Source organism: Nannospalax galili, unplaced genomic scaffold (assembly GCF_000622305.1).
Source record: "Nannospalax galili isolate Female #2095 unplaced genomic scaffold, S.galili_v1.0 scaffold617, whole genome shotgun sequence".
In the NCBI taxonomy this organism is placed as follows: Eukaryota; Metazoa; Chordata; class Mammalia; order Rodentia; family Spalacidae; genus Nannospalax; species Nannospalax galili.
Window position 1 is genome coordinate 613660 of NW_008341872.1, and position 17912 is coordinate 631571.

The 17912-nt window shown below is 38.5% G+C and overlaps 1 protein-coding gene across 1 annotated transcript in view; it reads left to right on the plus strand.

The window, feature by feature from the left end:
- The window catches only part of Kcnab1 (potassium voltage-gated channel subfamily A member regulatory beta subunit 1), a 294743-nt gene that overhangs the window by 30928 nt on the left and 245903 nt on the right, over positions 1-17912 (plus strand). The gene's annotated exons all lie outside the window — the stretch shown is intronic.

The window sequence follows — 17912 nt, forward strand, 5'->3', positions numbered from 1 at the left end:
ATATAGGCCTCAAACTGTGGCAATTACACGTCCACTACAGTTGGTTCCACCAGTCTGGTACTTTTAATTATCATGTGCTATATAGATAAGGCTTGGGTAAAAAGCCAAATATTCCAGATAAAACTTGACTAAATATATATTTTGTTCCTTAAACTAGTTGACTAAACTATGACCTTAGAAATTTTAAGATTATATGTATATTATTTTGTCTCATCCTTTATGTATCATAACAAACCTAAACAGACCTTTATCAGTTGCTTAGACTTTCTCATATTTTCTGTCTATTTTGGAAAATATCTCCATTCCCATATCCTTTTAACATCTTTTACATTCTCATTTTCTTCTTTTAAAATAATTATGAGACATAATAGCATTAACAAATAAATTTTCCTTCTGTTGTGAGACTTCTTTTCCTGGGGATGCTAAGCATTGGTTAGTCCCTTTTAAGGTTCTAGTGTCAAACCAATGTTTGATTAAAGTTTTACTGAGGAACCAATGAATTTATTGAGCTTACTTACCATGATAACTGAGGTATATGTGTGACTTAAGGGTATGCATACTGGAAAGCCTTTACCCAGCATAGGTCATGCCTTCTCTTCCTAGCCTCCCCAAGATCGTATACTTTAGCCCTCCTCAAATCCAGGAGGCCATGTGTGATTATGATCAAATTACATACAGTTGGTTGGGAAGAGTGGCTGGATAATCCAGTGAGGGCCCAATGACCCTGCTTGGCCCTCCTTTAATAAATGAGCACAACCATCAACAAGCCCAATTGTGACGATGTTTAGCAATCAGGCTCAGCTGAAGTCGTGATAGCAGTAGTTATTTCATGCAGAAGAGCCTGCTGTATAGCATCATCTTATTAAAAGGACCTGGAATTTAAAAGGATTTGGTGCTAGGATCCACATATGAGGGAGAACATATGTCGTTTGTTTTCTGAGTCTGTGTTACTTCACTTAGTATAATAGTTTCTAGATCCATCCATTTACCTGCAAATTTCATTATTTCATCTTTCTTCACTGCTGAATAGAACTCCATTGTGTAAATATACCACATTTTTGTTAACCACTCATCAGTTGAGGGATACTTAGGTTGCTTCCATCTCTTAGCTATTGTGAAAAGAGCAGCAACAAACAAGGTTCTACAAGTGTCTCTACAATAAGATGAGTTCTTTGGGTATATGCCAAGGAGTGGTATAACTGGGTCATGTGGTAGGTCATTTTTATAGCTCAACTAAAATTATGTGTAAGAAGTTAAAATATGGGGCTGGAGAGATGGCTCAAGGGGTTAAGAGTCTCGACTGTTCTTGCAGAAGACTCAGGTTTGAACCCCAGCACCCACATGGCAGCTAATAACCCACTGTCCATAACTCCAGTTCCAGGGAATCCACACTCTCTTCTGTCTTCTGTGGGCACTGAACAACCTGGGTGCACTTACTTACATGCAGGCAATACACTTACATACATAAAATAAAAATAATAAAAATCAAAATATTGAGTTTAATATTTAAACTACCTGAGATATAGGTAGCCCTGGCTATTTACAGAACTACTCTGCATCTCCAGAGTGAGAATTCCACTGGGAAAACAATTATAGAGAGGGAAAAAAGAACACGAGGGAAGCGAAGGAAACATAGTTGCGCTGGGAATTTCTTTCCAGAAGTCAGTTAAGTGAGAGGTAGTGAGGCTAAAGGAAAGAGAAGAGAAGCCATTGTCTTTTCATACACATCCGTAGCTCGTGGTTTTGTAAGACACTTGAAAATCATCATCATTAACTTTATGTTGCATGTACTTTTAGACATCCATTCATCCATTACAATGCCAGTGGACAAGCACATGATCTTGTGCACTCTAGACACGTTCTCTACTGGATCTAAATTCCCAACTTTTAGAATCATAGCTTAGAAATACAGGTCTGAAATTGACTAGATGACTAGAAAGCCATCTAGTCCAAACATTGCACACTCAGATGCCCACAGGGCACAGGAAGTGAATGCTTGACATAGACTGCTGACCTGGAGAAGCAGGGTCCACCTGCCTCAGGATGCTCCTCAGCTTTTCAGCAATTGTTACATTGCTGAAATATGGACCCCATGCTGTGAAAGCTTGCAATTTTTAAAGAAAAGTTAGGAGTTTACCAGGTGCCCAACCATGCAAATTATGGCATGGATTTCTGTACAGTTTTTTTTTTTAAGTGTGACCTCAAAGCCTAAAAGAGGTATGGCACACAGTAAGCACTCAAAAGTATCTGTTGAATAAATGCATGCAGAAGAGAGAGCAGCACACAAGCAGGTTGTGTTTTATGTGAATTCTCTTAGTTTTTAATGTTGAAAAATAGATCTAAAAGTGCCAGGGGGAACACGTGCTCCTGCATCCCACACAAGACCCATCTCGGGCTAAGTGCAGTTCAAACAGGAATAGTACTTTGCCACCTCCAGGCTGTGTTACAGAGAAGAAAACTGAAGTCCCAAGGTATTAATGACTTATTCAAGGGTCACACAGAAGGATAACAGTGGAGCTAGGAAAACTGGTTAAGTTACCTCCATCTGTGAATCTCCTACTTACAGTTTTTCCTTCTTTTTATGTTTTAGTTTATGTTTACTTACATAAGTGCACCCATGTCGTGCAATGCCCACAGAGGGCAGAAGAGTGTGTCAGATCCGTTGGAATTGGAGTTATGGACAGTTAGCCACCATGTGGGGGCTGGGAATCAAACTTAGGTCCTCTGAAAGAGCAACCAGTGCCCTTAACTGCTGAGCCATCTCTCCCCTCTTAATATTAACAGACCACTGGTTTCCAAGTGAATTCCCTCCAGAAATGTGCTATTAAGGGACATAAGAATCCCTGACTATTCATTCCAGTGCTTCCAAAGTGTGTTTCTTAGAGAACCTATTTCCTTAGCTCATGGCAGGCTTTGGAGGTTTTTTTTGTTTAGCCCTTGTTTTTGAGATAGTCTCCTATTTCGATAGTATTCATTGCCAAGGGTCAGAACCTAGAATCAATTGGGAGATGGCCTCTCTGGGTTTAACTGTGGAGGATTATCTTCTTGTTAATTAATGTGGGAAGACTCATCTTAAATGTGGGCTGACAGGACCATTCCCTGACTTCAATTCTAGACTGTATAAATGGAGAAAGGGAACAGAGCAGTAAGCATCTCTATGCCCTTGAGTTCGAGCCTCAAGCTCTCACTTAAGAGACTTCTCTGCCATGCTGAATTGTAACCTAGAAATGTGAGCTTTGCCCTCTATCCCTTAAGTTGCTTTGGTAAAAGTATTTTATCAGAGCAACAGGAAAAGAAACTCAGACTCCTATGGAGTTTCTATATAGGAGTTCAGTTTCCTGAACAATAGGATTACGGATTACCACATGGCAGCAAGTCAAGGCGTAATTAATTGCCCATATCTGAGGAGACTTTGCTTGACAAGGGATGCTATTTAGTGTATAACACACCACGTCTTCTTTCATCAAAACGTGATGCACGAATGTGTCAAGAGGAACCCTCATTTGTATTATTTTTTCAAGAAGGTAAATATGCCAGGCCCAGTGGCACATACCTTTAGTCCCAGCACTCAGGAGGCCGAGGCAGGTGGATCTCTGTGAGATGGAGACCAGCATGATCTACATAGGAAGTTCTAGACCAGATGGGGCTATAGGAAGACCCTGTCTCAAAACAAACAACAACAAAGAAGTGAATCTTTCCCCAGGCTGATGGATGGTGCCATAACTGACAGGTCCTTTCACTTAGTTGCAGACTTAAACTCCCTATTATTTGATTCTAAATCACACTTAAGTTTTTAAGGATTTGGGACTTGTTTATGTGGTTATTTTCCCCCACATGAGTGTATACATATAAGTAATGTATTGCCAGGAAGATGCTTTGAGTGGAATGGCAGATAATAAGGACCAGAAATTGGAGTGGGTTGCACGAGTCCTTCACATTAAACTGAAAGATTCTGCTCCATTGTTATTCTGGGAGGAAAATAACACATTCATTAAATTTCTCTAACCCACCTACATAGACTTGTATTTATTTACATCTTTACAGAACTTCAAGCCATTTAAAACTGTAAAGGGGGCTGGGGAGATAGCTCGGTGAATAAAGTGCTTTCTGTTCCCTAGAACCTATGTAAAAGCCCAGCCTGCATGGCTGCCTGTAATCCCAGCACTCACAAGGCAAACACTAGGGATGCCAGGAAAAGCTGCCTAGCTGGACTAACCAGAATTTGCAAGCTCCAAGTTCATCAAGAGAAGGTGCCTCAATACAGTGGAGAGTGATGGAAGAAGGCACCCCATGCAGCTCCAGGTCTCCACATGTACTTGCATACATGTGTACCTGTACTTGTACACACAGAAACCCACACACAGGTAGCCGTGCTCATATACACACATTCATATGAAATGAGTAAAACAGTATAGGTGTGCAACTCAGTCATTTATGTGTTTAGTTCATCTTCATTTTGCCTGGACATTGATCCTGATTTGGGATCTTGAATCTGTCAGCCACTAAAAATAGCATTAGAGAAGTAATTTTTAAACAAATCCCTTATGTGTGTGAGATCTATGGCATTCTGAAGAAAGAATTTGAGGTGTTTCTTTTGTGTGGTTGAAAGTCCAGTTGCCATGGTAACAGCTTATTGTATAATACTGAAAGAAATGCTTTAGGAACCTGGCACGTGGCAACTCCATATTGGGCTCCTGTTCTCACAGCCTGAGCAAGACCTGACTTTTCCTGGTCCCCAGCAATCTTTCCACACCTCCACAATTACAGGAATTTGCATTTCTAGCCTGAGGCTGCCTTTTTCCTGCTTTGTGTTGCTTATAGAACAACCAGAAAGAGGCCTATTCTGGAAATGGTTTTGAATCAAGTTTTGCAGAGAAGCGTAAAACTCTTGGTGGTGACAGCATTTTAAGCACATAGAGCCCTTTGCTCTGACTCCTCCTCCTATGCCTTGTCCTGCTTCATAATGCCAAGGACCACCAAACAGAACAGTTGTCAAAACGGGAGAAATATATTTTGAATTTTAATATTTCCGCTCATTTCCTTGGTACAGCAAAATGTTTTCTGAAAATATATGATGAATAAGTTGAGTTTTCATAAATATGAGTCAGAATTAATAGAGAAAAACTGGAAGCATCATCTAGACACTGCTATATCAGCTTCTTTTCAAGCTGAATGGATAGACATGTTTTTATTTAAATATTTCAAGTTCATCCTGTCCTTGGCAACATTTTGGCTCTCTCAAGCCTGTGGTAGGCCAAACTGCACTTGCTAAATTGGTCTATATTACAATAGACTTTAATTGGGAAGCATAATACATAAGCACAAAGCAATTTCATTAAGTCCTTGTTCTACAATTTCATCCTCCTCCAGGAAAATTTTGTCAGTGTTACCTATGAATCAGTTATAGTTTGGTGGATATGGTGATCAGATGTTTTGAGGAAGCCTTGTTTATTCACATATTCATTGTCTCAATGGATACTATTCACCACCCACTTTGTGATAAGGATAAAAACCCAGTGTCACTGGGTCACTCGAGAGGTAGAGGTAGGCAGATCTCTGTGCGTTCAAGGCCAGCCTCGTCTACATAGTGAGTTCCAGGACAGCTGGGGCTACAAGGGAGACCCTGTCTCAAAAAGACCAAAAGAAAAGAAAAACCCAGTGTCACCCACTTACCCACCCTTCTTCCTTCCTTCCTTCCTTCCTTCCTTCCTTCCTTCCTTCCTTCCTAACCTTCCTCCCTTCCCTCCTTCCTTCCTTCCTTCCTTCCTCACTCCTTCTCTCCTTCCTTCCTTCCTTCCTTCCTCACTCCTTCTCTCCTTCCTTCCTTCCTTTCTTCCAAGTTGAGAGCTGGCCAGTGCCCAGAGGCCAGCCATTCTGTTTCCTAGTGCTTTGCTACCCAACATTCCCTCACATTCTCATGTCATATTCAATTCACAGTGTGCATTTTCATAACGCCATTCATTCATTCATTCATTCATTCATTCAGTTAGCATTTGTTGTGCTAAGCTCTCTGTCTTCCTCATGAAGTACAAAGACAAGCACAGCCCCTGCTGGAGAGCTTTACTTCAGGCCCTTCTAGAATCCAGAGTGCAGACTCAGAGAACCTTATTTTCCTACTGAGCACTATACTTAGATTTTCTTTACACTCTTCCATCTCTTCAATACTTTCCTTTCTTTCTGCCTCCAAGTAAGATATTAGAGCACAGTTCCTGACATCGTGGTACTGAGCTTCCTCCAACTGAGTATAACCAATAGTAGAAAAGCACTAGAGCTTATATTAATGATGACTTCAGCACGTGCCAGTTATAGCAAGAAACACTTTACACGTTGTCCCATTTAATCTGCGCTAAAGCCACAGGAGGTGGAAAAGTAAAGTTCTGAGTAACTTCTCCAAAATCTCTTAAGTAGTTAAGTGGAAAAGCTGAGATCCAAACTCAATTTGTCTGAGTCTGACTCTGCTGCTCAAGCTCTTAAAGTTTGTACTATAGTCATAATTAGTTTGTAGTGAATGCAGCTGTCGTATCCTTTCTCATTTATAAACTACTCTATAATTGCAACCATCTTTACTTTTATAAATTATTGATAACTACATGTCTTTCAAGCCAGGCATGTTGGTGCACACCTTTAATCCCAGCACTCAGGAGACAGAGGCAGGCAGAGCTCTGTGAGATCAAATCCAGCCTGGTCTACATAGTGAGTGTTATGTCACTATATGGGGATACAGGGAGAGCCTGTCTCAAGACCAAAAAAGAAATAAAAGAAGTCTTTCAAAGAAAATGTAATTTATAAACCCTAAGAAGACATGACACTATTATTTAATGTGTTTCACCAAGACTGAAAAAAAATACATTGAAAAATATTATTTTACTTTCCTTTGACTACTTTTTCCATGTTTTAAAAAATATTTTATTTACTTATTTATTACTTCTATTTTACATGTATGAGTGTATGGCCTGAGTGCACCTGTGTAGCGAGTGCAATACACATGGAGATCAGAAGAGGGTCAGATTGCCCTGGAACTGGAGTTTTAGATGGTTGATTAGCTACTATGTGGGTGCTGAGAATTGAAGCTGGGTCCTCTGAAAGAACAGCAGTGCTCTTAACTGCTGAGCTTTTTCTCCAGCTCCCATTCTTCCTTTTTTTAAAGCAAATTTTATATGTTAACCAATGTTTTATTTCTTAAAGTAGCAGTGTCTGACATTAAAGAATGTAAGATTTCAGCAAAATACAAAAGACTAAAAAAGATATTGACAAATTTAAATTATGATGCTGTATTAGTTACTTTTCCGTTGCTGTGATAGAACATTGTGACCAAGGGAATTTATAAAAGGAAGAGTTTGAGTTGTGCTTCCAGGAGTAAGCGTCCACAGTGGTGGGGAGGCCTGGCCATAGAGGGGACCAGAGCAGAAACCCAAGTGATCACATCTTGAAGCAGGCACAGTAAGAAGAAGGCAACTGGAAATCCAGCAAGGCTTCAGAACTCTCAAAGCCCACCCCCAGTGACTTGCTTCCTGGTACCTCCTAAAGCCTCCAAAATATTGCTACAAATATTTGGAGCCAATGGGGGTCATTCTCATTCAAACCACCACAAATACTATGAATACTGGTGTAGTAGTTCCTTTTATTTTAATCTGTGATAAAATACCATCACCAAAAGCAATTTAGGAAAAAAAAAGAGTTTATCTTGACCTCATTTCAGAAGGCGAATCATTACGATGGGGAAGGCAGGAGGCAGCTAGAGCAGAAGCTGTCTGATCACATGTCCATCCACACACAGGAAGCAGAGAGAATGACTGGAAGTGGGGCATGGATAGAAGTGATTTAATTTTGGCTAATTGTTAAATCAGTTGCTGAAACAGGAATTTTCTATTTCTCTCTCATCGTGTTGTTTAATGCATTTTAAAGTTCTCTTAATTCAATGTGTGTATGTGTGTGTGTGTGTGTGTGTATAATTGTCTGTCTTCCTGATTACTTAACCCTATATCATCATTATCTTATTTCTGGGTATTTTCTTTGTCTTAAAGTCTTACTTTATCTGATACTAAAGAGGCTCTCCGGCCCTCCTTACTGTTACCCTAGTATAACTTTTCCCATCCCTTTACTGTGACTGTCCCTATATGTAAAGTGCTCATCTCAAAGACAGCCTATTTTAGATCTTCTTTTAAAATTATTCTAACAATCTCTGTTAGCTGGAGTGTTTAGTCTGTTAACATTTAATGTAATCATGGCCAGTGCTGGGTTTATGTTTGGAGCATGTCCTCTTTTTTTGTTCCTTTGTTCTTGTTTGGTATTCTCTTTCAGATTATTTGAATAATTGTTAAAATTTTACTTCATCTATTGTCATTATAATCTAAAACGCTGTGCATTCTCGAATGGTGGCTCTAAGAAATTAAATATACATTATCCTCTTTTGAAGTTCATTTTATAGTTAATATTTTAGCATTGTACCTAGAATATAAGAATTTGCAAACATAGAGGTCTGCTTACAGAGATACCCATATGAGCTGCGTATGGTTTCTTTATAGATGACAGGAAATCTTTCATTAACCTATTTTTTGTTTTTGAAAATTATAAAATGGTACATCCTGATTTTAGAGGAAGTGGTTTCAACTTTCATAATTTCATGTAATGTTCCTGGGATTTTAGCTTTGTAGAACAAGTTTGTTCATATTCCTTCGCTTTCTATTTTGTGGAACTGTTAAAAAGCATTAGTGTTAGAGCTTACTTTAGAGGTTTGATACGATTCATCAATGAATCTGTTCAGTCTTGGGCTCTTCGTTGCGGAGAGATTTTAATTTATTGCTTCATCTCATTGGTCATTAAGAATCTATTTAGGTTGTTTATAATCTTCACTTAATTTTAGTATATCATCTGTGCCTAGAAATTTGTTCATTTCTTCTAGATTTTCCAAGTTTCTGGAATACAGGTTTTCTAAGTGTTCCTTAATGATACCCTGGGCTTCATTGAAATTTGTTTTAACGTTCCCTTTTCATCTCTGATGTTATTAATTTGGGTCTTCACTCCCTTTTGATTAGTTTAACTAGGAGTTTGTCAATCATGTTTGTCTTTTCAAAGTACAAACTTTTGCTTAATTGATTCTATGTATTAATCTTTTCATACACATTTTATTAATTTCTGCCTTGATCTTTATTATTTCTTGCCACCTAGTACTTTGGGCTTTGGCTTGCTCTTGTTTTTCTAAACTTTTGAGGTGTATCATTAGGGCATTTGTTTGATAGCTCTCTGATTTTCTCCCAGAAGTTCTTGTAAGTTTTGCTATCACATTCATTTGATTCTAGGAATTTTAAAATTTCTCCCCTCATTTCTTCAATGGCCTACCATTCATTCAACAGTACATTGTTTAGTCTCCAAATATTTGTGTAGTTGCTGTTATTTCTCTTGTAACTGATTTCTACTTTTATTCCACTATGATCTGAAAAGATATAAGAAAATTATTTTAATCATTTTGTGTTTGTGGCTAATAATGTAATACATTTTAGAGAAACTTTTATAAGCTGCTGAGAATAATGTGTATTCAAGATCTACTGGTTAGAATGTTTTCTAGATTTCTGTTAAATATAATTCATCTGTGGTGTAGTTTAATTCAGCTTTCTTTGTTGAGTCTTGGTTTGGAGGACCTATCTTAAGATAAGTGTGGGGTACTGACGTAACCTACTAGTACTCTGCCTCGAACTATTTGACCTTTTTTTGCCCTTTAGTGTTTGTTTTGTTAAATAAGAAACTCTAAAGTTTGGTACATTTATCAATATGTTAATATGTACAGGCTCCTTTATCTCTTCTGCTTTTGGTTTGAAGTCTGCTTTTTCAGATGTCAGAGTAACTGTGCCCGCTTGTTTTCAGGTTACAGGTGTTTAGAAACTTGACTTCCATCCTTGACTCTCAGTCTATTGGTATCTTTGCCATGTGGGGTATGTGTGCGTGTGTGTGTGTGTGTGTGTGTGTGTGTGTGTGTGTGTTGTGGTTTTTTTGGATACAATAGATAGGATTTTGTTTTCGATTTCAGTCAGCTAGTCACTGTGTTGTACATAAGAGTCCATTCTAGCTCCACTTTGGTCATCTGTTCCTCTCACAAAGCTTATTCTTTCCGGTGCTATTGCGGTTGAGACTGTCTTCATTCTCCATGTATAACACTCTGTGGAGGATAGTATGGCACTTTCTGCAGTGCTGGCTTGGTTGTTATAAACTGCCTTAATTGCTTGCCTTGAAATGGTCTTATTTATCCATCAGTTTTCAAAGATGGTTTTGCTCGATATAGCCATCTTGGCTGCAGTGATTTACTTTCAGGGATTGAAATATATTATTCCATGTTTTCCTGGCTTTTAAAGTACTAATAAGAAATGTTATTCTAATGGGTCTGTCCTTGTAGATGGTTTGGTGTTTCCATTACAGCTTTTAGTTTTGTTTCTTTGCCTTTTATTTTTGACGTCTTGATTATAACATATTGCAGAGACATTATCTGGTCATGTCTATTTGGGATTCTAAATAACTCTTATCTTGGACATCTATTTCTTTGTATAAGTTTGTGAAAATTCTAGTATGAATTTATTGGATAAATTCACTATGCCTTTAGAGTTTATCTCGGCTTGCTCCTTCTTCTACCTAATAGTCTTAAGTTCGGTCTCTGGATCATATCCCAGAGTTCTTTGAAGTTTTGGTCATGCTTTTTTTCTTTACCTATATTTGAATGTATAATTTCCTTGACTTTGACCTTTACTCTGATACTCTTCCTTTTGTCTGATGCTGTATGTTGATGGTCTTTCCCACTGTGTTTGTTTTTGATTGACTGACTCTATATCCAGTATTTTTGTTTGATTCTTTTTCAAAATCTCAATGTCCTTACTGCACTTTTCTGTCATGCTCTTGAATTTTTCTTCCCTATTTCTGACCTTTTCATTCACTTTGATAACATTATTCTCTAAGTCCTGAATTGATTTCCTTATTTCTTCATCTGTATATTCCTCTATGTGGTCATTGATCCTTTTTAAAAGGAAGGCTCTGAAATCTTGCTCTGACATTCCAGGTATCTCACTACCCTTGGCTCCTGGTGAGGAGCTATGAGCTGTAGAGGTGTCATAACTGCTTGTTTACTCACTGTGTTGTGTGTTCCATTATATATTTTGTATACCTGTTAAGATGGGTGTGTCTTCCAGCTTTTATTTTTATTTTCCCCCACTTTTTCTGATTGTTTCATTTTATGTGAATCCTTTGGGTGAATTGTCTTTACTTGGGTTTATGTTCTCTCCACTACTATTTATAGAGGGAGCAAACAGCAGTAAGAGGAACAATGATTTGATAGCAGTCTGGGTGGTAACATGCAATAAAAGACACACTCCAGTAAGATTCATAGACAGAGGCACTAAAATACTGTTGAGAACTTCCAGTTTCTAGTTGTTTTGAGTTATCAGTATTAAGAACTAAGAGGTAAAGGGAAGAGAGTGAAGGAGAGAAAAAGAGGTATGAGAGTCTGAATAGGAGGGAAAGAACACATTATGAAAAGTAATATCTTCTATTGTCCTCTGACATTTCTAGTATTTACCTACATTGTGTGTCTGTTTTCTTTTTCATCTTTAAACAGGATTATGTTGGTACCCTGAGGTCTTTGTCTTCTAAGCTAGATATGACAACACATACCTGTACTCCCAGCACTTGGGAGATAGAAGCACAAAGGTTGCTGTGAGTCCAAGTCCAGAGTATGCCTTAGAGTAAATACCATGGCAACAGAGCACAACTTTGTTCCTCTCATAAAGAAATCTTTGTTATCTAGTTCTAACATTTTGAGCATCTCATAGTGATCCTCTGTTGGTTTGTTTTATGTTTGTTTGATTGTTTTGTGTTCTTATTGGTCTGTTTTTCCTAAGGATGTATCTTGAATAATTTTAGATTCTCGACATTGAATATTGTACCTTAGAGACCCTGAATGCTATTGTACTTCTCCAAAGAGCCTTGTTACTGTTTTAGAAGTCTATTACCTTGTTTGACTTCAATGAGCAGACTGTCTGATGGGGCAGCTGTTGAAGTCTTATTTTATGCAATTCATCTTGCCCGAGCCATTTGAAGTCTACCTCATAAATACTATAGTTCAGAGGTCAGTAGCAGTATGGATAGAACTTATACAGGATTAATAATTCTCCCCTCTGGTTCTCTCATTCTGTGCTTTCCCTAATTATTCAAGTTCCATGACTGTCCTAAACTCTGTCCTCCAGTTATTTAAGGAAAACAAACTTCAAGTCTTCTATCAAAACCTTAGTTACTCTACAAGACATTGACTGAGCCTGTTATTATTAGGCCAGAAGTCATGAAAATAGGAAATCATCCAGGACCATTTTCTTTAAAATATTGACTTCATTATTGGGGTCTGGAATTTAATTTTATGTTACTTACAGGCCAGTAAATTAGTCTGTCATGATTTCATGGGTCAGAAACAAAGGTTTGATTACTCATGAATACCAATATGCTGGCATTGATTTTCATTGTCCTGAAGTCCCCCATAAATGACTCTTGACCCAGATAAATGGACTACAGGGAGGAACACCAGGCTTGGAGAATCTATCACTTTTATTTTAGCTATTGTAGCTCACACTGTGAGTTGTTATGTTAACTTCAGCTTGGGAACAGGCCCATAAAGCACTTATCGACCCAGGGTACATGAAGCCTTCTGTGGAATGGTATCCTCAGCTCACTGTGTGTGGTTCTTGTTTGGACATCAGTAGGTTGGCATGTATACAAGGCCAGGTGTAGAACAGGAAGCTGAAGTCCACAGATAAGGCCTTTCTGCCTATCTTTCTCAAACAGTGAACCAGGAGATCTGATGCACACTCAATGGACTTTGGCTTTATTGAACTCAGAACCTTGAAAGGAAATTGCAAGGCAATATGGTTCCTATACACTATAAACTATATTAGCAGAAAAAATTTTTAACCTTTAATCAGAGGCTTCTGTCAATTAGAGAACCAACAGCAGTGTCAGCATTTCAAGGACCACCCAGAGCCGAATGTGAGGGGTGGACAGGCCTTGCTTGCTAACACCAGCAGGAGATGGTCATAGGGCAGTCCTTTCTGAAGGAAAAACTTGAGCCAGCAGATTTATTGGCCAGAAGGTTCTTTCTCCTGCAAGTAGTGGGAAGAACCTGGTGTCCGTTGGGCCAGTCGAGCTAGAAGGACTTGGCATTCTGCTGCTCCTTCTCCCTCGGCAGCAGCAGTGACTCTTTAAACGCAAATTTTACCATGTCACCCTGCCACTCAAATCTCTAATGACTTCCCATCAGTATGAGAATAAGATTCTACTCAAACATTCATGATCTTACAGTTTCTCTAACCTCAGTTCTTAACCCCACTGTCCCCATTCACTCTGCAACTGTGGTCCAGTCTCACCGTTCCCCAAACACCCCAAGCGTGCTCTTCCCTCAGCCTTTTACATACAGTTTCCCCACAACGATCACCATGGCATCCTTCCTCACTTCATCCAATCTCTGCTCAAATACAACCTCTTTCTATTTGAGAGGAAGAAGGGGACCAATAAGAAGGAGAGAAGAGGGGTGATAATATATTATATATGTATGCAACCACTTGTGGGGTTTTTTGTTTGTTAGTTTTTTTTTCTGTTTTCTGCACTAAAACATAAACTCCCTTTAGTGCATTTGTTGTTGACTATTACTGTGCTGGATGCTTTAGTGTCAATTTGACACACCTGGATTGAGGGAGCCTCAACTGGGGAATTTCCTCTATCGGACTGGCCTGTGGCCATGTCTGAGGGGCATCTTCTTGATGAATGATGTGGGAGGGCCCAGCCCACTGTGGGTGGTGCCACCCCTGGGCAGGTGGGCCTGTGTTGTATAAGAAAGTAGGCTGAGCAGGAGCCAAGGGAGCAAGCCAGTAAGCAGCATTCCTTCATGGTCAGTGCTCCAGCTCCTGCCTCCGGGTTCCTGCCCCGAATTCCTACTTTGGGCTCCCGGCTGAACTGTGACCCAGGATATGTGAGCTAAATAAACCCTTTCCTCCCCAAGTTGGTATTGGTCAGAGTATTTTGTCACAGCAATGAAGAAACAAACCAGAACAATTATTTTATAGGTCCCCAACACCTTGAGCAGCATCCAACATAGGGTAAGATGTTCAATAAATACATGTAGAATACATGAATGACTAAAGATCATTTTTCATGTGCCTCAGATCCAGCAAGAAACAGTTTGCAAGCAGTCTGTCCTACAAATACCTCTTTATCTCAGTACCATTTACTTTTTATTTTATTTTTAATCTATTTCTATCTTTTTTGCCCTTTTTTATATATTCTTTTTATTTTTTTAGAGGAAGCATTTCATTACAGCTTTAACATACTCAATAAGAATTTCCACAGCAAAGATACATCTCTTTCAAAAATGGCTGTAAATATTTTTAGGTTCACAGTTGAATTAATACAGCTATACAATATTGAACTCAGTGAAAACCCTGTAAGACATAAAACTGAATGAGTTTGGCCTTTGAAAAAGATCCACATTTCATTTTAAAATATACTTTTTCCCACAGACTCATTTTTAATGCTACTAACACTTAGATGTTTGCACATGCATCTCTAATCTCTATGTATCTGATTATTACTAGTCACAGTCAATTACATTTGGATCCCTGGCACCTGCGTATGGATATAAAGTCAACAGTTCGATTTAAATGGTAGTTTATCACCTCTATTACTTAACATGAAGTGCATTTTTATGCTTCCTCCTCAGATATAACTCATTTTTTTATTTGTTGATTGGTGTGTGTGTATATCGTATAGAACATCCTAAACAATCTTATTCATCTATATACCCACTTCCCAAATGGCACCCTCCCATAGCCCCCCCCCACTGGAACCCATATACTCTGTCATCCCTGTTACTGTCCACTGTGTTGTCGGTGCCTTCAGCTGTTCCCCAGAGCTTGTCCATCCACTGAATCTAGTCAGCCTATCTAGAGATCCTTGTTTTAGAAATATCAGCTCTTCCTCATCTAGCAGCAAGTCAATATTCCTTTAGATAAGATTGGGGTCTGCTGTTCATTTTCCCAGTTCTGTGCTGGGTTACTCTCTGTGACTGGGAATCTCTTGGGCCACCCTGTCCAACAACTCAGAGGAAGGTATCGCTTGTCTGGTGTTTCTTGTTATGTAGCCTTTAGCTATACATATGGACTCTAAAAAATTATATTGACCCCTTTAATCTTTGGTTATACTTTCCATTTGGGTGTTTAAGACCATACAATTGGTCCAGATAAACCAATTTATTTTTACTCTTAAGGCTGTTTGGGGATCTGTTCCTCAGGGGTCACATGGGCTTGGGAGGAGCTCCTGGCTCCTTTCTTTTACCAGTTCCATCTATGTGAAGATAAGTCAAAGGTCCTGCTTGACCATGGCTGGCTTTGCTTGGAAGCATGGAGGAAATGTTTCCTCTTTGTTGACCCTCCTCTTTGTAAACTGGACACTGGTTCACGTCTATCTTGTGGGGTCTCCACAGCCTCCTTGATCAAGAGGACAGGTGACCCACCACAGTTAACAGGACATTTTGAGAGATGCTCATAGTCCCCTGGAACTTTGTCAGCCTAGGAGGGAAAGGAGCAAAAACTGTCCTTATGTCCCTCAGACCAATTAGTATAGGCCTCAAAGTATGGCTGCTAAACATCCAAGAAGGTTAGTTCCACCAGTCTGATACTTTTAATTACCATGTGCCATGTAGATAAAGCTTGAGCAAAGACCAAATGTTCTCAGATAAACCTTGCTAGACAGATATTATATTCCTTGATCTAGTTGTATGTATAATTTGTCAGTAGGTTGTTGGACTAATATGGTTCCCTCTGGTTTTTTAAAACTAGCTAGGTAGTATTTATCTCTCCCATTGTCTAACCCCTCCACCATGGTTTCCTCATTTAAGATGCCCCCATTTTTCCCATTTCTCCATTAATAATACCCTTCTCCTATGGTCCCACCTCTCTCGAGCTCCTTCTTTCCATTTATCCCCTAGGTTCCTTGTATAAATTTCCCTCCTCCCTTCCCTTAAAATAACACCATTTTTATCCATATCTCCTTTATTAATACCTGTTTCCTACTTTTCTTCTCTTTCAGATTCTTTCTTTTCCTTTAGCTCCCTGGTTCCTTTTAATTATCCTGGTTCCTGTAGTTATATCTGGATACATATTCACTTATCAGATTTGGTGCTGGGACCCACATATAAGGGAGAACATACATCGTTTTGTTTGTTTGTTTGTTTGTTTGTTTCTGAGTCTGTGTTACTTCACTTAGTATAACAGTTTCTTGTTCTACCCATTTACCTGCAAACTTCATGATTTCATCATTTTTTAGTGCTGAATAAAACTCCATCATATAAATGAACTACATTTTCATTATCCACTTGTCAGTTGAGGGACACTTAGGTCATTTCCATCTCTTAGCTATTGTGAAAAGAGCAGCAACAAATGTCGATGTACAAGTGTCTCTGAAGTAGGATGAGTTCTTTGGGTATATGCCAACGAGAGGTATAACTGGGTCAAATGATAGGTTCATTTGTAGTTTTTTTAAGAATTCTACACACTGCTTTCCATAGGGGTTGAACAAGTTTGCAGTCCCACCAGTAGTGGATGAGCATTCCCCTTTTCCCCACATCCTCTCCAACATTTGGTATCATTTGTACTCTTCATCTTAGACAAGCCTGACTGATTAACAGAGAGACATCTCAGTTAAACAATACCATATATTAAATGGACATAACAGACATCTACTGAATATTCCACCCAAGCACCAAAGAATGTACTTTCTATTCAGTGCCTCATGGAACCTTCTCCAAAATCAATCATATACTGGGGCATAAAGCAAACCTCAACAAATACAAAAAGACTGAAATAATTCCATGCATCCTATAAGATCACAATACAATAAAGCTTAAAATCAACACTGGAAGAAACCCTAGTAACCACATGAACACATAAAGATTAAACAACACACTCCTGAATGATGAATGAGTCAAAGGAGAAATTAAGAAAGAAATAAAAGTATTCCTGAAACTAAATGAAAAGGACAGTACAACAGAACAAAACACCTGGGACACATTGACAACAGTCCTTAGAGGGAAGTTTGTTAGCTCTAAGTGCCTACATTAAAAATCAGAAAGAACACAAATAAATGACCTAATGTTGCAACTCAAGACACTTGAAAAGCAACAACAAATGAAACCCAAACCCAGAAGACAAGAAGAAATAACAAAAATCAAAGCAAAAATTAATGAAATAGAAACAAAGAAAACAATACAAAGAATCAACGAATACAAGAGCTGGTTCTTTGAAAAGATAAACAAGATTGATAGACTGCTAGCCCAGTTAACCAAAAGAAAGAAAGAGCACCTTCAAATCAACAAATTCAGAGTTGAAATGGTAAACATCACAGCAGAAACCACAAAGATCCAGAACATTATAATGGAATGTTTTAAAAACCTAAATGCTACTAAATTTGAAACCCTAAAAGAAATGGACAGGTATCTAAAAGCATAGGAACCATCAAAACTAAACCAAGAAGAGATTAAGAGCTTAAAGTGACCCTTAACACGTAAGGAAATTGAAAAAGTAATACAAAACCTCCTGACTAAAAAAAAGCCCAGGATCAGATGGATTTACAGCAGAATTCTACGAGACTTTAAAGATCTGCATCCAATACTACTTAATTTATTCAAGAATATAGAAATAGAGGGAGAACTTCCAAATTCCTTCTATGAAGCCAGCTTCAGTCTAATGCTAAAGCCAGGTAAAGATATAACCAAAAAAGAAAACTATAGACCCATATCCTTAATGAACATAGATGCAAAATTTCTCAACAAAATACTTGCAAACTTCATAAACTTGCAAACAACATAAAGATCATTCATAAAGATCATTTGGCTT